Below are 24,732 nucleotides of genomic sequence, written 5' to 3'. Positions count from 1 at the left end.
ATTTTTGAGCATCCTGAATTTTTCATCCTCTGTTGTTTAGCCATCCATTTTTAAAGTGTTTGCATCAATAAGTAGGATCAGGGGTCAAGTGGGCAGAGTGCCAGTACCTTCACCTAGTGGCAGAGATGGATCTCTGGTCAGTGGGCATGAAGTTGGCTCCAGAATATAAAGTGGGTCCCCTCTTCCAAGCTACTTGGCAAAGTTCTAACTAAACTGGGGAGCCAGTAGTCCAACCATCTAGAAGATAGATGTAAATGTCAAGGGCTGAAGGAACGTGCACAACATGTGGCAAAAAAAGGAGAGAGCGAGTGAGAGAGACAGAATTCCAACCGACAAATCCATGATTCTCAAAATCACAACCGCAAGATCACCATTCTGTCTGATGACATTCTGAGCATCAAAAGATCAAGTTTCATATTGATTTATATTCTATTTCTGTCCTGGAGCAAGATCAGGAATGTCATATAGGGTGTTTAGATCCACCTGGGGTGCAGGGCAAACCAATAGTAAAATGAAGTCGAGGCAGTGCTTAAATGGTTTGGGTTTCTTGCCAACCAGCGAGATATAGTTAGCAGAAAAGGAAGGCAATGCCCATTTTTAATAGCTTTGTGAACTAATGAGGCAAAAATACTAAGGAGGCACCTGATGTCTTTGCCTCCAGCACAGAAGGAAACTAAGGTTTACAGAGTGGTTATTACATGTTAGACATTTTACATATGCTATCACGTTTATCATCCCAACAATCCTGAGAGGTGGATTTTGTTATTCCTACTCTACAGGTGGGGAACCCAAAGCTCTGAGACATTAAGTAACTTGCCCAAGGGCACACAGCTAATAAGTTGTATGGTCAGTATATGAGCCCAAGTCAGTCTTTATTTATAGACAGTGCATAAAAGGGAGCCAATTAATCATAAAGGGAATATACCCAGAATTTTTTTATTGGAAAGTGTTGCATAAAATCTTGAAAGTAGGGTGTTTGTACAAAATGCAGTGTCTCTAGATTAGAGAGATTAAAAGAACTATGTTAAAACTAAACTAAATGGACAAAGTAAAAATATAAATTATATGTGGTATCACATTAGCTTATTAAAAGAAATGCAAAGCCTTCCAGAATAACTTAATGTTAGAAGTCTGAAAATATCAAAGTCAGTGAGAATTTAAAGCACATAGAACTCTCATCCACTGCTTGGTTGAAGTATAAATTGGGGATTTTTTTGAAAAGTGTTTAACATTATCTACTAAAGCTAAACATACACCAGCGCCCAGACCCACAATTCCACTCCTGGGTAAATACCCAAGACAAAATAGGTGCATATGCCCTCCAAATATCTGAGCATTTCTAGCAAGTTTATTTGCTATAGCCAACAACTGGAAACAACCCAAATGTCTGCTCATAACAGATGGATATTTCCTGGCTTTAAGGCCTTCCATAGGTCCCTGTTGTCTTACCGATCCAATTTCATTCTCTGTTCCTATTACTTTAAAAGCTCAGAGTTCCAAACAGGCAAGGAAACCTCACTGCACTGGGTCCCCACTGGGTGTGATAGGAAACCACATGAATATGTTGGTGATTCTGGACATGAGGGCAGCCTGGGTCGGAGAATGAGGGGATGAGGATAAGACTTGGGAGGTAGAGACATAATTAACTACCGTGGGAAGGTTTGTGTGTACATTTCAAAGGGTAATAAAACCTGGATCCATTCACTTCTGTTCCAAAGAGCTGTAACAATCCGGAGACACTAATGTTTTGATTTATAGAAGAAAGCAATCAATTCACAAAAAGGCTTATAAACATGTAAAAATATCCAAGCTCTGGCGCCTGGGTGGCTCAGCTGGTTAAGCAGCTGCCTTCGGCTCGGGTCGTGATCCCGGGGTCCTGGGATCAAGCCCCACGTCGGGCTCCCTGCTCAGTGGAGAGTCTGCTTCTCCCTCTCCCTCTGCCTGCTTCTCTGCCTACTTGTGCTCTCTATCTCTCTGTCAAATAAATAAATAAAATCTTAAAAAAAAAATATATATATATATATACAAGCTCACCCATACTCAAAAAGAAGAAAAATGCAACCAAACTCACTACCATGTTTTGTTTATCAATTTAGCAGAGTTTTTAATTTTTTTTAATATCAAATGTTGGAAAGGTAGAGGTAAGTTTTCTCACAAACTGGGGACAGAAGGTACTTTGATAATAAGTTATTAAATGTCTTAACTCACACACACCCTTTGTCCCCTTTTAGAATTATAGGAAAAAATGTGGATCTGTGTAATGATCACAACTCTAAGGGCCTCATCACAGGGTGATTTTTGATAGAAAAGCCTATTAGTCCAATAGTAGAAGGTTGGTTAAATACATTATGGTATATCCACCCATTTTTTGGAATGCTATAGGAACATATTTAATGACACGAAAAATGTTTGCATTATTAAATGTAGAACAAGCTATAAATGTCATGCAAAGTATAAGAATATATGTATATACACATTTATAGAAAAACACTTGAAGTCTGTCTACCAAATCGATGACAATATGGAATATTTAAATTTCCTTCCTTCTGCTTATCTACATGTTCTAAGTTTTCTAAAACAAATTCTCATTACTGCTGGATTAAGAAAAACAATAACCATGGGCGCCTGGGTGGCTCAGTTGGTTAAACGACTGCCTTCGGCTCAGGTCATGATCCTGGAGTCCCGGGATCGAGTCCCGCATCGGGCTCCCTGCTCGGCAGGGGGTCTGCTTCTCCCTCTGACCCTCTTCCCACTCGTGCTCTCTGTCTCTCATTCTCTCTCTCAAATAAATAAATAAAATCTTAAAAAAAAAAAAAAGAAAAACAATAACCATTATTATATTTAGTAATATAAAGGAGTCAGCTGGGAACTAGATGCAGCCTCGCGGTTCGTAGCAGGACCACTGTCTCATCTACAGCTGCCCCCACCCACTGCCTGGGGGCCAAGAGCCGGCCTTTCCTCCTCCTGCCAGCGGGCTTCTCAGGCCTTGAAACCAACGGGAGCCTCTGCAAGGGTGGAGTGGGCAAGAAGGGAGGGAGCCTCCGATGTTCCTGGGGGCTGGAGGGGGCGTGATCTCATCAATATCTCCTGGCCCCCCAATGCTTTCTATACATACTCGTCGGGTTTCACTATGGGTTACATAGGTATAAGCAAGCTGGCCTCCACCTTACCACAATACACGACATTGTTTCTATTGAGAGCCCATTCCCGGTTCCAAACAACTGACTTATTAGCAACTTTTGGTTCCTAACATACACATAAATTGGGAACTGCGAATTCACTGCTTTCAGTAACTCAGAATGGTTCAGTCACAGGCAGAAATGAGGATGCCTCCAAGAGGAGCTGCTCTCAAAGGCTGTCAGTGGCCGCCTCTTGCTATGGCCCTCAGCAGGGCCCTGTGATAGAAACCCAGAGCCTATAAAGAAGATCCGTGGCTGCATTACAACGCAGTCAATGAGTGCTCACTGACCCTTCAGCCCTCTGAGACTAGTAGACATAAGGGCCCATTTACTCTGCCCTAATCACCACCTTGTCAGAGACACTTGAGGCAACAATGAAACTACGTGACCCCACTGGGGCTGTTGTCTCAGGAGGCTCTGTGCATTGACTGGCAAAGCCATCCTCAAGTCAGCTTCGTCACTAGGAGCAGAGGGAACCTAGTTTGAGCTAAACTATGCTGTCAACTCCCACTCATTCTTGCAGAGTTGCAATATTTACCTCCAATTCCTGGATCTCTGAAACCACCCTTCCACCTCCCTCGAGTGGCTCTTACAGGACCACTCACCCACATAAAAACAAAGAAGTTTTTCTTTTTTCCCCAAAGGAGGTAAATATGGAAATGAGATGGACAGCAGTGTGAAAGTGAAAAGGATAGGCGACAAGAGGTCTGTGCAGTGGGGTCCTCTGCCCACTGCAAGTGTTTGGCATGGCCTTGTAAACCAGTCACTTAGATTTTATTTCTCCCAGTGACTGTCAATTGACTGGTCAGTACTTAAGATCTTAATTTCCTTAATTGTCTGATCATGAATAAACCTCTACTGACCTATCACCATCCTAAGAAAACTCCATTTTATCAAAAAAGGGACGGGAAGGGAGTTATTATTTAGCCCCTGAAGAAGGAATCCCTGAGGCCTCCTTTAAGTGTTAACATGTCTCCTACACCTGGTTTAGAATGGCTTTTTGAGATGAGAGCCCAGGTTAAATCAGGGCCCTCAAACAGTCCTCTAGATTAGGGGACCAGCAAACTATGATCCAAGGGCCTTTTTATAAATAAAGTTTTATTGAAACACAAACACCCTCACTGTTATCTATTGTCTAAGGTTGCTTTTGTGCTACAAAGGCAGAGTTGAGTAGTTGCAACAGAGGCCATGTGGCCTGCAAAGTCTAAAATAGTTACTATCTGGCCCTTTGCAGAAAAAGTTTGCCCACCCCTGGTCTAGACAGTGGAGAGTGGCTGGAGCCCATCCTGTTGCCCAGACACGGTCCCCAATAGATACCCCAATACCCACATCACAAAAACAGTCCACTGCTTCTCGAAGAGAAGGGCAGAAAGATTGGGAGGTAGAGAGTTTGGGGGAAAAACAAGTGAGAGAGAGGTAAAGACAATTTAAGACCTCCAGAAAAAGAGAAGGCATCTCAAAAAATATATAAATTCATAAGAATATATAATTAAATGTACAAAATTATGATCCCAATGTAAAGTTTTAGCTAGTGTCTAAGTCGGAGTATGGCTGTTACAGCCAGCAGGCATAATAAAAATTATAATAAGAATATAAACCACCTTGGATTTCTAGAGTGACTTTCTTCTAGCAAGTTCAAAGCAGTTCCTTTTCATCTTTCATCTGCCTTCATAACATTTATGAGAATTGTTGTTAGACTCACTTAACAGATGAGAAAATAGATTAAGCTGTAACAAAACTGTATTTAAGGTCTCTTAACTTCAGATGACCATATAACTTTTTGTCTAATAAGCCTTTTTGTGAGTGAAAGGGGGTGTGATTAATAATTACATTCAGACAACAGGTATGAACCAGAACTGTCCTAGACACACATTAATTCTCACTTTATTTTTTTTAAGATTTTATTTATTTATTCTTGTGAGAGAGAGAGCGTATGCACTCATGGGCACACAAGCAGGGGGGAGGAGCAGAAGGAGAAGCAGACTCCCCACTGAGTGGGGAGCCGATGCGGGGCTCAATCCCAGGACCCTGGGATCATGACCTGAGCCAAAGGCAGACGCTTAACCAACTGACCCACCTAGGCAGCCTTATTCTCACTCTAAAAACTGTATTCCATTGTGCAAGACTGTTGAATCACAGATCTGTACCTCTGAAAAAAATAATACAATATATGTTAAAAAAAAAAAAAAAAAAGAAGATAGCAGGAGGGGAAGAATGAAGGGGGGCAATCAAAGGGCGAGATGAACCATGAAAGACGATGGACTCTGAAAAACAAACTGAGGGTTCTAGAGGGGCGGGGGGTGGGGGGATAGGTTAGCCTGGTGATGGGTATTAAGGAGGGCACGTTCTGCATGGAGCACTGGGTGTTATATGCAAACAATGAATCATGGAACACTACATCAAAACCTAATGATGTAGTGTATGGTGATTAACATAACATAATAATAAAAAAATAAAATAAAAATAAAATAAAATAAAAATTGTATTCCATGGGGTAGCCAGGTGATGGGCATTATTAAGGAGGGCATGTGTTGTGATGAGCCCTGGCTGTTATATGCAACTAATGAATCATGGAACATTACATCAAAAACTAATGATGTACTATATGGTGGCTAACTGACATATTAATAAATAAATACATAAATATATAAATAAATAGATTTAGGGTTCTTTAGTTTTTTAAAAAAAAAAAAAACTGTATTCCAGAGAGAAACTGGAATGAGAAAACTTCAGTTTATATGATTTTAAGCAAGTCAAATACCACCAAACTTATTTCTTGGGACTTTGGAATGTAGAAGACAGAGAAAAGAAATCTCATGAGCCTAGAATCCTAGGAAGTGGCTTAGCTGCCCAGTTCCAGGCCTGGGACCACAAAGTGATTCACCCATCAGCCTGTCATTTGGACTTCAAAAGCAGGAAGAGTTCTGAAGAGGGAAGGAAGTAAAGGCAGAGAGGCAATACCTGTAGCCAAAGGTGCTCTGAAACCCACAGGTAATCATGATCTCCATGGGGGCCCAGGCCCAAAGCTGAAAGCTTTTATTCTTAGATGAGTGGGTGGAGTGGTGGCAACTGATTCTTCAAATTCTTCTTGTGTGTTGGCTGAGAGAGGAAGGAGAGAGATGTGGGGAGGGGCAAGTGTTACCAACCTTTGTTGGCTGTTCATCTGTGTCCCTTTGTGTCACACAGGAGACGTCCCATACGTGTTTGATGAGGGAATGATTGGTTGAAAGAATTTTTCTGAAACAGAGTCACTAGATTTAATATTGGAACAACATTTCCAATATTAGTCATAGACTAAGGCTTTAGAGGGCTTCACAACTTGTATTATGTTCTCCCATTTTAGTCCAGACACCTCTCCCAAGTCCTGTAAAATTTGGATACTAGTAATATGTATACAATTATATTATAGAGTTGATGTGATGATTAAAAGAGTTAATATATGTAAAGTGCTTAGAATAATACCTGCCCCTTAGTAAAAATTATATAAGTGAAAATGATGGTCATGGTGGTACTAATGAAGGTATTGGTAGAGGTAGAAATAGAGGTGGAGGTGGTGGTTGTGCTGGTGGAGGTGATGATGGTGGGAGGGGTGATGGAGAAAGAGGTGGTGATTGAGATGGTAGAGGTGATGATGGTAGTGGTAGTAATGATGGTAACATCCAAGCACCATAGAACAATTTCAAACACTCTAACATACATGCAGTTGGAATCCCAGAAGGAGTAAAAAGATAGAATGGAGCAGAAGTATTATCTGAAGACATAATGCCTGAAAATTTTTTCTATGATGAAAAACCAGATCCAAGAAGTTTAGAGAACCTCAAGCAGGACCAACACAAAGAAAACTACCTGCCACATCAAAGTCACATCACTGAAAACTCAAGATAAAGAGAGAAATCATGAATACAGATGTGAAAAAAATGACCTACATAAGGTAGGAAATAATAATTATAGCTGACTTCTTGACTAAAACCATGGGAGCCAGAAGACAATGCAGATATATCTTTATAGTAGTGAAAGAAAAAAAACCTGTCAACCTAGAATTCTATACCAAGCAAAAATGTCTTTCAAAAATTAAAGCCAAATAAAGATTTTTAACAAACCAAAGCTGAGATGACATATGGCAGGCATACCTGCTCTGCAAAAAAATGTTAAAATTACTCAGGCAGAAGGAAAATGTCAAATGGAATTTGCGATTTCAAAAAGGTGGGAGGGAGGAAAAGAGTGACAGATATGGTAACATGTGGGTCAATATTTAAAAACATCTTGTTCTTTGGGGCACCTGGGTGGCTCAGCCAGTTGAGTGGCTGACTCTTGATTTCTGCTCAGGTCATGATCTTGGGGTCCTGGATCAAGCCCCATGTTGGGCTCCTTGCTCGGCAGGGAGTCCGCTTGAGGATTCTCTCTCCCTCTCCCTCTTCCTCTGCCTCTCCCTTTGCTCACATGCTCTCTCTCTCTCTCAAAGAAATAAACCTTTAAAAAAATCTTGTCTTTTAATATATAATTTTTTATTATTTAAAGCAGGGTTCACAAACTATAGCCCACAGGTCAAATCCTGCCTGCGGCCTGTTTTTGTAAATAAAGCTTATTGAAACAGTCATGTTCATCACTTACTATTTGTGTTGTTATTGTGCTACAATGGCAGGGTTAAGTAGTTGCAATAGAGATTGTATGGTCCTCAAAATCTAAAATATTTACTACCTGGCTCTTTACACAAGAAGTTTGCCAACCCCTGATCTAAAAAAAAAAAAAAAAAACCTCCAAGATATTATGGAGTTTATAACGTATGTAGACATTAAATAGATGACAACAATAACACCAATGATGGGAGACCAAAATGGAAGTATACTGTTTTATGGTTCTCATACCATATGTACTAGACTGTGACAAGTTAAAAATATATACTTTATACCCTAGAGGAATCACTAAAGAATAATAATAAAACAGGGGCACCTGGGTGGCACAACTGGTTAAGTATCTGACTCTTGGTTTCAACTCAGGTCATGATCTCAGGGTTGTGAGATTGAGTCCTGTGTCAAGCTTCATGCTCAGCAGAGTCTGCTTGAGATCCTCTCTCCCTCTCCCTCTACCCTCCCACTCGTGCTCTCTCTCTCTCTAAAATAAATAAATAAATCTTTAATAATAATAATAAAACAAAGAGGTATATCTAACAAGCCAAGAGCAGAGATAAAGAGAACTCTAAGAAGTACTGAATTAATCCAAAAGAAGGCAAAAAAAAAAAAAAAAAAGGAAAGAAGAAATAAAGGATAGATGGAACAAACAGGTAAAACTTCAAGACAATAAACTGAATCTGAATGCATCAAGAATTATATTAAAGAAGTGGTCTAAACACTCCAATTAAAAGGCAAAGATTGTCAGGTAGGTTTTTTTAACAAAGCAAGTCATAATCTATACTGCCTACAAAAAAAAAACTGAAAAATATATATATATTTATATATATATATATATATATATATAAAATATATAAAGGCATAAATAGGTTAAATATAAAAGTAAAATCCTGGGAAAATATATGGTATATAGACAGCACTAATTTTAAAAGCTCAAGAGGTTCTATTTATAGCAGACAGAATAGACTTCAGGACAAAATATTATCAGGAATAAATATGAATCTTAGGGGGTAGGGGAAGGAAGAATTGGAAAAAGAGGGTCAAAAGGTACAAACTTCCAGTTATAAGTAAGCCCTAGGGATATAATGTACATCATGGTAACTATAGTTAACACTGCTCTATGATACAAAGGAAGGCTGTTAAGAGAGTATATCCTGAAAGTACTCATCACAAGGAGACAGTTTTTTCCTTTCTCGTTATTGTATCTCTATGAGATGATGAATGTTAACTAAACCTGTCATGGTAATCATTTTATAATATATGTACATTAAACATGCTGTACACCTCAAATGTATACAGTGATGTATGCCAAGTATTTATTAGTAAAACTGGAAAAAAAGAAGATAAACATTACATTATTATACGCAGGTCAATTCTTTAAGAAGGTATAACAAGGCCAAATATGTGTGCCTCCAATAACAGAGCTCCAAAACACAGAAAGCAAAAGTTGATAGAAAGGAAAAATAGACAAATGCAAAATTATAGTGGGAGATTCTAACATTTTTCTCTTTGTAATTGATAGAACAAGGCAATAGAAAATCAGCAAAGATACAGATTTCAGCAACACTATCAACCAATTTGCCCTAATTGACACAGAACACTCTACCTAAAAATAGCAGAATACACATTCTTTCCAAGTGCCTATCAGACACTGACCAAGATAGACAACATTCTGGCCTATAAAACAAATCTCAATAAATTTAAAAGGATTGAATTCATACAAAGTATATTTTTCTGAACACAGTAGAATCAAACTAAAAATCAATAGAGAAAAAAATTGATGATAGTCAATGGTGTCTAGAGTGTAGAAAAACCGCATTCTCATACATTGCTAACGAGTAGAAATCCGTATAACCCTTCTGAACATTAATTTGGCTCCATGTACCAAGAACCCACGGTGCGCATCCTTCTAATCCAACTGTTCTATTTTTAGGAATTATGCTAAGGAAATAAACATAGATGTGGATAAAGACTTAAAATAACAGAAGGTTCAACACAGTATTATTGTTAACAGCAAATAAATGTGTGTAGGAGAGGGGGGAGATATCGGAAATATCCAAGAATAGTAGATTAAATAAATTTTAATTTTGATGTAGTCATATAGTAGACTATTATGTAGTGATTTAAAATATTTTTGTAGAAAAATACTGGCATGGGAAAATGTCCACCATAAAATATTAATGAGAAAAAGAGTAAGTAGAGGGGCACCTGGGTGGCACAGTCAGTTAAGCGTCTGCCTTGGCTCAGGTCGTGATCTCAGCGTCCTGGCACCAAGCCCCAGGGGTCCCTGTTCAGCAGGGAGTCTACTTTTCCCTCTCCCTCTGCCCCACCTCCCACTCGTGCACGTGCATAGGCACTCTCTCTCTCTTCTCCCAAATATCTTTAAAATTTTTTTTCAAATAAAAAAAAGAAAAAGGTGAGTAGATTATGAAACAATATGTACAGAATATCCCAATAGTGTGTGTGTGTGTGTGTGTGTGTTTTTCTGTATGTAAAACACTAAAGGACATATATCATAATGTTAACCTCAGTTATCTCTGATCATAGAATAATTGACAATTATAATTTTCTTCTTTGTGCATCTCTATAAAATCCAAATTCTCTGGAACTAATATGTATTACTTTCAGAATCAGGAAAACAAGTTTTATTTAAGAAACATTTTCTGTTATATCCAGTTTGAAATACAACTTGTTTAAACTGAAGTCTACTGCTACATTATGCAGAGGTGCAGAGGTTTTGTTTCTTTTTTGTTTGAATGAAACAAGTAACTGTCCCAAAATCTGCTAATAATAACATCTGGGGTAGAAGTGGGTAGGAAGTTAGGGAAAAAGAGAAAAGAGCTTCTAAGAATCAGAAGAGGTGCCAACAGTGCAAAGTGGGGGGCGGTGTGGAGAAGGGGTTTGAATGCCAGTTTAAGTCACAGAGCAAAGATACACACACACACACACACACACACACACACGGGCGTTGGGGGAGACAGGAGACAGAGAAATGGAGACAAAGAGACAGAAAGAAACAGAACAAAGAGAGCACTTTGGTTAGCAGGTCTGAGTAAGCCCTTCCTCTTATGTGCTCATACCTCCCTCCAGCAGAATCACCTTGTGGCATTGTGGGACTAGCCTGACTCTGCCTCAGACATTCATCACACTTAACACTACCAGCAAAGTCTCTCCTTTAGGTTAAAGAGGTACTTTCTAGAATGAGGATTCTCTTTGTCCCTTTTAAAAATGGGAAGCACACTTGGACCAGTGAGTTGATGAGCCCTCTATACTTTAATGCAAATTAATTACATCAACATATTTAGGTGTGCTGTAGAAAAGCACTAAGCTATGGAAAAAAAGGGGGGGTTATCAGGATTCCGGGGCCTGAGAGAATCTACAGGAAGCTTACAATTCCCCTAGAATTAGTTAATTTATGAGAAAGTTGGCTTAGAGGTATGAGGATTAGCCGACTTATGAGAAAAAGGGTAAATGAGAGAGATGCAGGAACATGGCCAGGAGGATGGAGACTCTGACAGAGAGCTGTAATAGCTTGAAAATATTTCCACAAAATCTTTGAGATGCCTCCCTTCAAAAGGTGGGGCTTAATTGCCCACATCTTGGGTGTGGGCCGAATGTAGTTACTTGCTTCCAAAGAATAGAATCAGGCAGAAGTGGCAGTGTAGGACTTCAGAGAGCAGGTGTCCTTCCTCCCCCCTCCTCTCTGTCCCTCGCTGTCCCTCTTCCTTGTACTGCCCCTGCTCGCTCACTCTCTGTTCACCTGCTCTGACCACAGCCAGCTGCTGTGTCGTGAGGACACTGAAAAGGACACTGAAGCAGTTCCTCAGAGAGGCCTGCGTGGTAAGTCAACAGCCGTGTGAGTGAGACTTTTTGGAAGCAGCTCTCCCATCCAGTCGAGCCTTCAGATGACTGCCGCCCTGGCCAACAAACAGACCTTGTGGGAGAACGTGAGCCAGAACCACCCCATAGACCAGATTCCCAACCCTTGGAAACTATGTGAGATCATATTTGTTGTTTCAAACTGCTACATTCTGGGGTAAATTTTTGCACAGCCAGATAACTAAATACAAGGGAAAGAAGGGAGAAAACATGAAGACTGTGTAAGGACAGGACTATATGCTTTTAGCTTAATTTCAGATTCCCTTCCTCCCCCAAACCCCCTCCCCCACCCCCGTAACATCTTTGCCTGTGCTTAGGGCAGAGGCTGAAGGGAAAAAGAAGTAACAGTGATCTGATACGGGGAGGCTTGGGGAATGTGTCTCATAACACAACCGCTAGCCCCACCTGTTGGAAATATGAACCAGGGTCCTCACATTTAAAGCTGGGGGCGGGGTCATTTATTTATTCAACAAATGTGTCCTGAGTACATGGTACCTGGCACTGTGCTATCTACTGGAGACACGGGAAGGAGGAATATAGATACAGGGCCTGCCTTCGTGGCATTTACAGACTAGCATGTGAAAATTCCAGTTTCCTCCTGTGTCTAGTCCCAAATGTACAATGACCCAAAGATGAGATAATGTTACAGATTTCAGGATGGAAGTCTCAGCTGCTAGGGCTGCTTGGTTCAAATAGGGCTCCATAGCCATAGAAAGGCAAGCATGCTTTATTTTCTAGGTCAGAAGTCAATCACAGTGTCTTTTTAGAGACAGAGACACTTCAAGGACTTAGTAGGAGAAAACTCACAGAAAAAGCCAGCATCCAGCCTGCTGGTTACCTCTCTTCCCACCACAGCACCCAAAGCACACAGAGCCCCACCCATTCACCTCCGGGATCTGAGACACTCTCCCCAGCCCTGCTCAGGTCTACACACCTACCATTGTGTATTTCAGTTCAAGGTGTTAGTAAGGAGTAAAGATGAAGCTGAACCTGAACACTGGCAGGGAATCCAGCCAGCACATGACTGCCCATTCCAGCACAGTACACCAAGGCTGTTCCTTCTGCCTGTCAGTCCCAGATGGAGCATCAAGACAAGGCTTTAGTCTTGGCTAACAAATCCTGATCTGCCCCTCAAAACAACCACTTCGGTTCTCACTTTCTCTTACTGGATCTGACCTCCCTGGTTCCAAGTTCAGGCTCCATCACCCTGTTTCCTTCACTCCCTCCCTCCAACTACTTCCCAGCTTCTTCTTCCAAGTCCACCCCTCCCTACCCGCACCCCCCCCTCTTCTGGACCTTGGCTTCCTAGCACTGCATGTGTTAACTCTGTTCATGAGTGGGTTTGCAGTATCTCTAGTTATGGTGGGTGGTAATTCCCCACCAGGGAGCCACATGCCCCAGAGGAAGAAGGGCCACCAGGATTCCAGAAAAAATCTCAAGATTTCCTGAGATCCCAGGAGGTGAGCTGACTGGAATGGAAGGTAGACTTACCTGTGAACACTGACCTCATCACCCATGCCAGGACCTTTCACATCCGTGTCTGGTTTAAGACCAGTTAGCATGGTTGTAAAGTTTACGGACTGCAAACAACTACCTCACTGATGTTTTGTATGATAACAACAGAGGAGGAGAACCCTTATTGTGCCAAGAGGAGTTTCTCTTTATTTCTTAGTAGTGACAGCCACTGAGAGATACAGGGAGGGAATTCTCTGGTACATCTGTTACTTCCCCAAAATCTTAAGCATTCTGGAGACAGCTCATCCCATTCCCCCTGCTTGTGTTCCCTCTCTCACTGTGTCTCTATCAAATAAATAAAATCTTTTCCCAAAAAAATGATTTGTGAAGACCATTGATTCCTGACAGTTCAGATTTTATGAAAGGGAGTCAACAGATACTGTGCTTGGGTAAGTTCAGGATAAGAGGATAAGAGCCAAACTCCTAAGTAAATTAGAAACTGGTGAAAATGTAAGGCTCCCTAACCTCCATTTGTGAAGTAGGCAGAAACCAAGCCCCAGGATTTTGGAATAATGCTGTCCTCCTGTCCAAGCCATGGGGCTTCCTTACAAGCAAAAGACTCCTCCACAGTGAAAATCCTGCCTTATCAACCTTACTCGGACAAGTCAAGAAGCAAGACCCAGAAAATGGGAGCAGAAACTAAGTGCTTTTCTACACTAAAGAGCATTGTTAAAGTTTTAGTATATCCATCCCAAAAACAGAAAAAAAATTAGTGATTATTGATGTGGTAATGTTGGTCAGGGTTTGGAGCTGATGGCCAAGAATTCTCAAGACGTCTTTGGTGCAAAAAGGTGGTTTTATTAACGCACAAGGACAGGACCCATGGGCAGAAAGGGCTGCCCGGGGATTGTGAAGAGCAACTGATTATATACTATGAAGTTGGGGGAGGTAAAGACCAGGGAAGTTTCCAAAAGGACTTTCGTATGCTAAAGAAGACTCCCAGGATCCTGGAGGCCTAGCTATTTTCAAGCTAAGGTTGTTTTTCCGTCTAGTGAAGCATTAACAGTAAGACAGTTGGGAGTTCCCTGGAGGAATGTTACACTCTGCCTGCCTCAAGTATTTGTCAATGGGCTGCAAGTTATAAGGAAATTTAATTTTATTTACATTTCCTACTGCCTTTGTTCCCCCACATAAATTATCGGTTCTCAGCCCAGCATTACTGGGTGCTGGGGCTGCCAAAAAAGCACCTGGGGTTTCTGCCCTTAAGAAACTGGCTGGCTGATGATAAACAATACAGGACTACAAAAGCCTATAGGAGCACTCGGAAGGGTGACTGCAACCACCTGCTTTGTAGAGCAGATGACTTTGAAGGATGAGTAGGAGTTTGCCAGGAATCAAAAAGGGGGGAAAAAACCATGGAGAGGTCAACAGGTGTAGCGTGTTTAGGGGATTTTGGAGTGGAGTGACCAGAATATAATGGAATATAATAGGGTTGGAAACGAAAGGGCCAGATCATGAAAGCTTTTATGTGCCATGCTCAGAAGTTTATGGTTTACCCCTTTTCAACAGTCTGGCATTTAGTCTGATCATAAAATAAAGATCTTAACTGGGGCCTTGGTTCTAAGCTTCATCAGATCTCTTAAGGATGAAAAGTGTCTTTCTAGTTTCTTTTCTTTCCTTTTTCTTTTTTTTTTAACCTTTAGTGAATACTTTAACCACCAGAATTTCTTGTTCTCTTTTACCCTGACATGAAGTTGCTTAACAATGGAATAATTCAGTTCTTTATTTCTCAATATTGCCCTTTTGAAGGTTTCTAGGTTTTTAAAAATCTGAATGCTTTTGGCTATTGTTATTCAGGGAAAGCCTGAGGGCACTCCAAGCACAGCTGAGAGGTCAGCTTCCTGAGGACAAAAGAGGCTTGTTAGATTTAATCATGGGCTCCCCCACCAAGAGCACTGGGAGCAAGATAAAAATGCAGAGTCAGAAACTGAGCTGAACTCTCCGTTCACATGAGGAGTGAGCTCTACCACATGGTATCCACAAAGTTTCCACGAACTATCTCCCACAATGCTGAGTATATAACCACTCAATAAATAATGCAATGCTTAATAATCTCCCTCTCCCTCTTTCTACTTGTTCTAGATGGCTTTAAATGCCAGCAATACCTAAAGCCTCCCAAGTTTATTTCCTTGACTTGAGCTCTCTGGACTCATACATCTACCTGCCTACTCAACATCTCCACTCTCTCACTTTACAAATCTTGATCCCTCTGGTGGCAGATTGTATTTTCTGAAGATGGGAACCACAATATCTCCCATCCCATACGCTCTTCTACAATGTGATGCTGACATGTCTCACGGAAGGCCGAGGCCCATATCCCCTCCCCTAGAAACTAGACTGATCTTTGTGACTCTGTCAGGCAGGAGCGAACGGTAGAAATGAGGCTATGAGACTTCCTAGGCTAGGGCATAGAACTGTCATGCACTTCCATCTTGTTTTTGGAAGGCTCACTCTTGGAGCCCAGCCACCATGCTGTGAGGAAGCCACCAGTCACATGGAGTGGGTGAGGTGTGGGAGTTCTGGCCAACAGTCCCAGCCGAGGGCCCAGCCAATAGGTAGCGTCAACTGCTGCACGGGATTGACGAACCTCAGATAGTTCCAGCCAGCAGCTGCGTCCCCCAACTAATACCACCTGCACCCATTAAGCCTCCACTGAGTTCTGTCCATATTGCAGATTTGTGAGAATCAATCATGTTTCAAGCCCTAGGCTTGGGGTGGTTTGTTACTAGGCAGTAGATATAGTTATTGGAACACCCCCAAACCTACTTTTCCTGCCATCTTCCCTTTCTTAGATAGTAGACCACTATCTACCCCATTGCTCAGGCCAAAAACCCAGATTCATTTCTCTCTCACATTTTCTCATCTATCAGTAAACCCCCCAGGTGATTCTGCTTTCAAAATATATCCAGAACCCATCCACTTCCCATTACTTTACTGTCCCCCATCCAAGCCTCCATCATCTCTTGGGGTTGTTGCAACAATTCCCCAATTAGTCCCCCTGCTTCCAGGCCTTGCCCCTCTATGGCCTAGTCTCCACACAGCCTTTAGCAGGCTCAGAGCCTCCTGTGACTAATTCACTCAGAAGAAAAGCCAGTATCCTCTCGGTGGCCTACAAGACCCCATTTGCTGCCCTTGTCCTTTGCTGACTCATTAATGCATGGTCCCCCCAGTCGCTCCTGCTGCTGTCCCCAAATGCCCAGCACACTCCCACCTCAGGTCTTTACCCTTGCTTATATCTCCTACTGGGGGGCTCTCCCCACATATCCATAGCTTTGCTCCTTCCCTCCCTCTTCAGATCCCTGCTCAAATGTCTCCTTATCAAAGAAACCCACGATCACTCTACAAAAAATGGCACTGCCACCTCCCCCGCCCCTCCCCTGCACGCTGGACCACCATCTGTTCTTCCATTGTACATATCACTCCTGCCATGCTGCATATTTATTTGTTCATGTTCTGTCTCCTCCCACAAGCAAGTCAGCTTCCTGAGAGCAGGAACTTTGCTTTGTTTACTGCTGCGTTCCCAGGAATTACAACAGAACCTGGATGAATCAGATGAATGAATGAATCAGATGAATGAATGAATGATTTTGAAACTAGCACCAAAGGACACCATCAACACAGAGGCAAATGAATCAGAAGAGCCCCACTTGTGTTTCTGCTTATTTGTTTCCCTTAGCATAGATTTTTTTTTTTTTAAGATTTTATTTATTTATTTGACAGAGAGAGACACAGTGAGAGAGCGAACACAAGCAGGAGAGGGAGAAGCAGGCTTCCCACAGAGCAGGGAGCCCGAAGCGGGGCTCGATCCCAGGACCCTGGGATCATGACCCGAGCCGAAGGTAGACGCTTAACGACTGAGCCACCCAGGCGCCCCAGGTTTGTTTTTTTTTTAAATAGACAACAACACAACACAATCTGACTTCTTTAAAAGAAAATCCACCAACAAGTACCAAGGGATCTTCCTCACTGCTGGACACACTCGGCTATTGAGTAAAACATTTAGAAAATATCTTGCATCTTCCGCCTCTAGGCTTCCTGACAGTCTTTGAAGATGTCAGATCTAAACAATAAGCATCCAAGTGAACTATTTCACTGAACTGAACTTTTATAAATACAGCCTTTGTAGAAGTTGCCTTCATATTAAAGTCACCTTGACTTTCTGCTGCTCTAGAAACCACTTCCTATGTTATGTGCAGACAGTGTGTGATTTTATCTGTGTTAAGAAAGAAAAGTCACAACTGCAGTGAGAGCGTATCTTACTGCAGGTCATTATTATTTTGACAACTAGAAGACTTCTTAAATCACATGAGCAATTCATACACCTTACACAAAAATTAGAAACCATAAATAAAAAAGAAAAGAAAAATAATTCAAAATCCTACCACCCAGAGATCACAATTATTACCATTTTGATACACCTCCTTTTACCATATACATATTTATAGACATATACCTATTTATACTTTTCTTATTAAAATGGAACCATATCAAAACTACTTGAAGTCTGCTTGACATCTGTTGTTTTCCTTAACATACAAGGAGATTTCACAGACAAGTAGAGCCTTCACAAGTTCTTAAAGGGGCCTTTCACTTATCCCAAACAAAACAGTGTGTGTTTCAGGAAAACACTCCAAGACATGGGCTCAGGGCATCTGGATCCTGGTCCCCAGTCTGCAGAGCATTAGATGATAGGACATCTGGTAGAGACATTATAATTGCCAGAACCTCGTTCCCCTTTTGTTCAAAGGGGACAAATGGCTACTACAAGTAGGCACAAATTATCTCTGCTTTCTCCTTTTGGGTGCTAAAGTGTTAAGAAAGAAGTGGCAGAGTATTTCGAGGTGTGACATCTCCCTGCCACCCCTGGCTTACTAGAGACATTCTAGAAACTGCTGAAGCCTCGGGAACTGCTGAGGTTCCTGCCACATTTATTCAAAAGCTGGGTGATTTATATGCTGGTTGGGTATTCTTGCAGAAAATGCCATTCATTCACTCACTCACTCATTCATTCTCTCATTCAGCAAATACACATCAAACAGCCATCCTGTGCCAAGTGCTGGGGAGAGCATGGTTAGAGGGATGCCTGATACCCACCTTCAAGGAACTCGGTATAGTGGTAGTAGATAGGCAAATAAATTAGAAATTACAACACAGCCTGGTGATGGTTGCAGAATATGTGATGGGCCACTAGCAAGTCATGGCGGGGCTGCCAGCTTTGACAGGGGAATCCACAAAAAGTTCCATGAAAGAAGCGACACCCTGAGTCTTGAAGAAAGAACAGGATACCAGAGCACAATGATGAGGGAGGAGGGTCGGAGAAGAGAGACAGTGAGAGAAGCGGAAAGAACTTCGAGGAAGAGAAAACCATGTGTGCAGAAACCCACAGCGTGTCTGGAAATTACCAGTCATTCTGAAGCACCAGAGGAAGGAGTGTGGAGTGTGTCCAGCGGCAGGTGGGACACACGGTGGGACAGTGAGCCTCACAGAGGGACACCAGCTTTAGAGTCGTGAAAGCTCAGCGGGGCCATAGACCCACTACATCTCACCTCTGAGACGTTCCTTATCCCCAAAACACCAAGAATAAAACTCACTCCTTGTGGGGTTCTTCTAAAGATTAGAAAGAATATGAAAAGTGCCTGCCACACAGAAGACACTCAACATGTTGATGTTGTTGTCGCTGTTACTAAAAGTAAGTTGGGGTCAGATTATGACACGCTAATGAGTTTTTTATCCTGCAGGCCATAGGGGTCATGGAAAGATTTTAAACAGGAAGTTACACACCTAGATTTGTGTTTGACAGAGATCTCTGTGAACCAGTGGTACCTGACCTTAGAACCTCTTGAAATTCTATTTAGGATAGACTGTGTAATTGTATATGTGTGCTTCACTGGAGGGAAGGTCCCTGGTCCTTTTCAGAGCTTTAGGGTCTGTGGCCCTGAGAGGGTCAAGAACCACTGCCAAGGGAAGAACGTTGGTGAGGTAAGCAGGCAGGGGAGCTGGGAGGAATGAGGGGCTGGCACATCATGAAAATACTCAAGGTGACTAATGGAGAGGACCCCGTGGTAAGTAAAGACTGAGGCCGCATGCCAAGCGCCGTGTGAGTGCACTATGTTGGAAGTGGGTCCCCCAGACACAGCCAACTTCTTGACTGTATCCTCATAAGAAACCCCAAACCAGAAGCACCCAGTTAAATTGCTCCAGATTCTTGGCCCACAGAAGCCGTGTATAGTCAATGTTCATTGTTTTAAGACAGTGAGTTTTGGGGTAATTTGTAACAGAGCAAGAATTTACTGATCCCTCTAATGTATTCCAACTCCATTCCTGGGCATCACGGGCTTTGGCTCATTTGAGAGTCAAGTTTTCATGATATTCGCCTTTACAACATTTCTACACGTGGGCCCAGGCAAACGAACTTCAGGGCCTAGCTCTTAGCCACCACACTACACCACCGCTTTGCTGCGTGATAATATAACATTTGCACAGTGCTCTATAATTAACAAAATGTGCTTACGTACGTGATCACTCTTCATCCTCACAGGAACCTTGGGGTAGGGGAACTCTTATTTTTGCATGTTTCCACTGTGTAGTTAATGAAACTGAGGCTCAGAGACACTGAAGTGATTTGTCTGAGGTCACACAAGTTGTAAGTGGTAGCTGGGACCCTCAGAATCCTAGACCCTTTGCGTATTTGTTCGCTGAGCCCATTATACCGAAGTAACACCACCTGAATGCCTTCCTACGGTAAACATTTACTCTCTCACAGCCCTGGAGGCTGTAAGTGCAAAAGCAAGGTGTCAGCAACCTGGTTCCTTCTGGAGACCCTGAGAGGGGGGTCTGTGCCATGCCCCCATGTCCAAGCTTCTGCTGAGCCGGGCAGTCTTGCCCGTTCCTGGGCTTAGAGCTGCAGCACTGCAACCCCTGCCTCCATCCTCACATGAGCTTCTCTCCCCACATGACCCTCTGCTCTTCTTATAAGGACACCAGTCTATTGGATGAAGAGCCCACTCTACCGGCCTGACCTTACTCACTCCTTAATTACATCTGCAAAGACCCTATTTTCAAATAAGGTCACGTTCACAGATACCAACATATCTTCTGGGCAGGTGGCAGGAGGCACAAAATTAGCCCACACCACTCTCCTAAGTTACATTCTTCCCTAGTAGAAAATCCACAGAGATCCACCGGACTTGGCCTAAACTAGCAATTTTGGGGATTGTCCTCGCTGCTGCCATCTTGCTTTGCCAGATGGAGCCCAGCATCCTGGAGAGTACATCAAAGTGCCCACAAGGGGGCACCACTTGACCAGGAAAGTAACAAAAATACCCGTTGTCTTGCTAAATTCCTTACCGAATTTGTTTCTTGGCTTTATTTCTTAAATTAAGATCTTCAAATTGGATCGCCCAGAGAGATACAAGGAGTTCCTGATTTTCCAACAATGATTTCTGAGCAGCTTGAAAACTCCTTGTTCCCACTGTGTGGCCATGGAGCCCGAGCTGCCCTGGGCGGGTAGATTCTTGGTGAAGAGACAAGTAGCTCCTCAGAGTCCTTACCACAGGGCAGCCTCTAGAGATTCCAGAGGAGCTCAATTAGAGGGGCCAGGATCTCCCGCTGGACCCAAGATTCAAGGGAAATCATGCATCAAAAAATAAGTTGAAGAATATGGCCAACTTTCCAGGGCTGGATCAACCTCCTCTCTCTCTCTCAGGTAATTTTCAACTCTATGCGGAGTTGCCTGAGAAAAGTCTTCCTTGTTGGCCCCATCTCTCCACCCCTTCTTCCATTCAGACACATGGTCCAACAGGCTTGCTCCAAAACCGCAGTGCATACTGGTTCCCAAAGAGCCCCTCAAGTTCCGAAACCATTTCTCCCACAAACAAAATTTCCATTTGCTTAAGCTCAGTACTAAGGAAAGACCCCTCTTCACTCAAACACAATGTGAAAACATTTAAGCTGAGCAAAATAGGAGGCTGGAAGGAAAACCCATAGAAACAGCCTCCGTAAAACAAGCCCTAATTCCTATCCCAAGTGACTCACCTGTTCCTTGGTATTCTGGCACTTAGCCTTCACACAGCCTTAACATGGACTCATCTGAGATGGTGTAAATGCTCCATATATTCTCCATGGTCATCTTTACTGTTCACAGGTGGCACCAGCCTCCATCCATCCATCCATTCATTCAGTTAATTCCACAAACATTTTGGGGCATCTAAAATGTGCCCAGCACACGGGCAGGTGCTGGGGGGGATGAGAAAAAGAGTGAGAACAGTGAAGGTCAAGTCTCCACCCTTAGAGAGTTCACATTCTCGTGTCAGAGGCAAAGTGCCCAGTGAAAACGGAACTATTGCTAAATTAGGGGGGCAAGCAGAGGGAAAGAAAAAAGAAACCAAAGAGATTGTGCTTTAAGAAGGAAACCAACCATCTCAACAGAGGACCAAGGGAAATTCCTCCTTAAGAAAGGTAAGAGAAGGGACTCCTGGATGGCTCAGTCGGTTGAACGTCTGCCTTCGGCTCAGGTCATGATCCCGGGGTCCTGGGATCGAGTCTCACATACGGCTCCTTGCTACGCAGGGAGCCTGCTTCTCCCTCTCCCACTCCCCCTGCTTGTGTTCCCTCTCTCGTTGTCTCTCTCTCTCTCTGTCCAATAAATAAATAAAATCTTCAAAAAAAAAAAAAAAAAAGGTAAGAGAAGGCAGGAGAGATGGTGAGACCCAGGGAAGGGGACGGGGCATTGCAAAGCCACCTTCCCCACCAGCTTTTGGAGGTAGCTCTTGCTTGCTGAATGTTGGCTGCTTTCCGAAGACAGAAAGCTCTGGCTGACTGGAGGAGTGATGGATGACCCCTAAACGGGAAAGGAATGGCTCACAAAAAATATATATAGCTGAAAATTTAGCCCATAGTGTATCTCTAGCCCATCCCTATTTCTAAGTGGGTTACGTGTCAGAGAAAGACCTCCAAGCATATGTCTTCACTACTCAGATGTAAAGACCCTGCCACTCACCACGTTTAATATTCCACTCAGGCTCTGCTTCTCTCCATTGCATTTTCCACCAGCAGCCAGACCCTGGATCCTTCAGCAATACAACCCCTTGCAGCCCACACCAGGACGTCTCTGAAGGTGGGGACCTGCTGCATCAGAAACACCTGTAGTGCTTGTTAAACAATATGGATTCCTGGGCTCTGGTCCAGACTCAGGAATCAGACCCTCTAGAGATGGGATCCAGAAATCTGTGTTTCTCACAGGTCCCCAGGTGTTCACATACGCTCTACAGTTTAAGAATCTGCAGGAGTCATCTGAAACTAATGATGTACTATATGTTGGTTAGTTGAATTGCAAAAAAATAAATAAATAAAAGAATCTGCAGGAGTCTGCTCTTCGTTTCTGAGAAGACACCGGGGTCTATACCAATGCGAGGCATGATTACTCCATGTTTATGATTTGGGGGCATGATTACTCCATGTTTATGATTTGGGGGCGGGGGCATTTGGATGATGAAAAGTGTTAAGGGTTGACTTGTGTTTCCCTCTCAAAATTCATATGTTGAAGTCCTAAACCCCCAGGTTCTCAGAAAATGACCTCATTTGGAACCAGGGTTGTTGCAGATGTAATTAATTAAGAAGTCATTAACCAATATGACTGGTGTCCTTATTGAAAAGGGGACACTTGAACACAGGCACACACACAGGGAGAACGCCACCTGGAAATGAAGGCAGAGGTCAGGGTGATGCTTGTAGGAAGGCCAGGGATGGCCAGCAAACCAGCAAATCAGCTTCCAGCAGAAGCTAGGAGGAGGCCTGGCACGGATGCTCTGTCACAGCTCTTGGAAAGGAACCACCCCTGATGACCCCTCCGTGGTGGGCTTCTAGCCTGCGGGGCTGGGAGGCCACACACTTCTGTTGTTTAAGCCCCTCAGTCCACTATTTGTTACAGCAGCCTGGCAAACGAATCAAGGTGGCATGGTTCAAACACTACACAGTGCTTCATTGCATGCCTGTTGGCCGAGCCTACGCCACCTCAAGAGGGAGGAGGGGAAGTTCTGAAACCACTTGGACCTAAAAGTCTGGGGGCTGTAGTCACAGGGAGCACCAGTAAGCCCAGGAAGCACCTCGTCTTAGGGCTCATCAGTCTTCCAGTAAGAGGCACAGTCCACCCAGCTGATGGATGGAAACAGTATTGACTACTGTTCGGGCCCAGAGAGAGAGCTGGTGGCTAACACAAACATAGGAGATTAAAATAGGGAGAAGGACAGGCTGTCGGATGTCTGCAGACAGAGGAAATGGTGGCTGTTCTTCACAGTGGGAAAATCCCCACCCAATCTCAGAGGACATACTCTTATTTTCTCATGTGACGCCGGTAATCCTCTATAAAGGTTCTTAAAAGTCAGCCCAGAGGAGGGCGCCTGGGTGGCTCAGTCGGTTAAGGTCTGACTCCTGGTTTCCACTCAGGGTCCTGGGGTCGGGCCTGCATCTGGCTCCACAGTTAGTAAGGAGTCTGCTTGAGGATTCTCTCTCTCTCTCTCTGCTCCTCCCCCTGCTCATGCTCTCTCTAAAAAAAAAAAAAAAAAAAGTCAGCCCAGAGGGCATTTCAAAAGGGCATGAATGAAGTTTGGGGGTGATATAAAGATTCTATATGATGATTGTGTTGTTGTTTGCTACATGACTGTGTAAAAGTTGTCAAAAATAATTTGTATGGAATCGTACATTTAAAATTGTTGAATTTTATTGTATATAAATTATACCTCAATAAAGCTGATTAAAGTAAAAAAATCAGCCCATAACAGAAAATTCTGGCTAAATGTATTTGCTGATCAGGAGGAAAATCCAAAAAACAAAAACCAAAACCCACTCATTTTGCAAACAATCTTTTTAACAAGAAACCAGACTGAAAGCAGACCATTTGATTTAAAACACAGTTTAGAAAAATAGAAAAATAAAACAAAGATAATTTATGATACTTTTACCAGAAAGTGGGGAAAAAAAACAGATGTATTCTAGTATCCTCAGCCGGATGGTTAATCTGATCTCTAAAACATGATTACAAGAAAAGAGGAACCAGAAAATCCTCTTCACTGAAATGCAGAACAAAAATTAAAAGGACTCATTAAAAAAAAAAAAAATCCCTGAGTATAAATGTTGTTAAATGCAGAAATAAGCAGAGAAGCATTCCCATTAGACCTAAGAAGATTTGTTGGTAACTTTCAAATTAAAAGATGAAGGTGAGGAATTATCACATCACTAAGAAATGTATCTCCAGCTCTAGTTTCCACACTGCATACTGTTCCGTGGAACATTGGCAGCGTATTCTTGGATAAACAGAAGTCTGTTTGCCTTTAGAAATAAGTTCAGGGGCGCCTGGGTGGCTCAGCTGGTTAAGCGACTGCCTTCGGCTCAGGTCATGATCCTGGAGTCCCTGAATCGAGTCCCGCATCGGGCTCCCTGCTCGGCAGGGAGCCTGCTTCTCCCTCTGACCCTCCCCCCTCTCATGTGCTCTCTCTCATTCTCTCTCAAATAAAATAAAATAAAATAATCTTAAA

The 24,732-nt window shown here is 42.7% G+C and overlaps 1 long non-coding RNA gene across 3 annotated transcripts in view; it reads left to right on the top strand.

Annotated features, from left to right (window-relative positions):
* The window catches only part of LOC123845455 (uncharacterized), a 28,789-nt gene extending 4,985 nt beyond the window's left edge, over positions 1–23,804 (top strand). For 2 of the 3 annotated variants that reach the window (XR_006791048.3, XR_010412439.1), the window contains 2 exons: positions 6,976–7,110; positions 11,583–13,835. This is a non-coding gene — a long non-coding RNA (uncharacterized LOC123845455). Of the gene's footprint in view, positions 1–6,975; positions 7,111–11,582; positions 13,836–22,220 lie in introns of those variants that run through there. The other variant, XR_010412440.1, reaches the window with a different exon arrangement.
* The last annotated feature ends 928 nt before the right edge of the window (positions 23,805–24,732 follow it).

This window comes from Mirounga angustirostris, unplaced genomic scaffold (assembly GCF_029215605.1).
Source record: "Mirounga angustirostris isolate CCGP_5_RB_7025 unplaced genomic scaffold, mMirAng1.0.hap1 SCAF_6, whole genome shotgun sequence".
Classification (NCBI taxonomy): Eukaryota; Metazoa; Chordata; class Mammalia; order Carnivora; family Phocidae; genus Mirounga; species Mirounga angustirostris.
The sequence above is the reverse complement of the archived record's forward strand: the minus strand, read 5'-3'. Positions and strand labels throughout refer to the sequence as shown.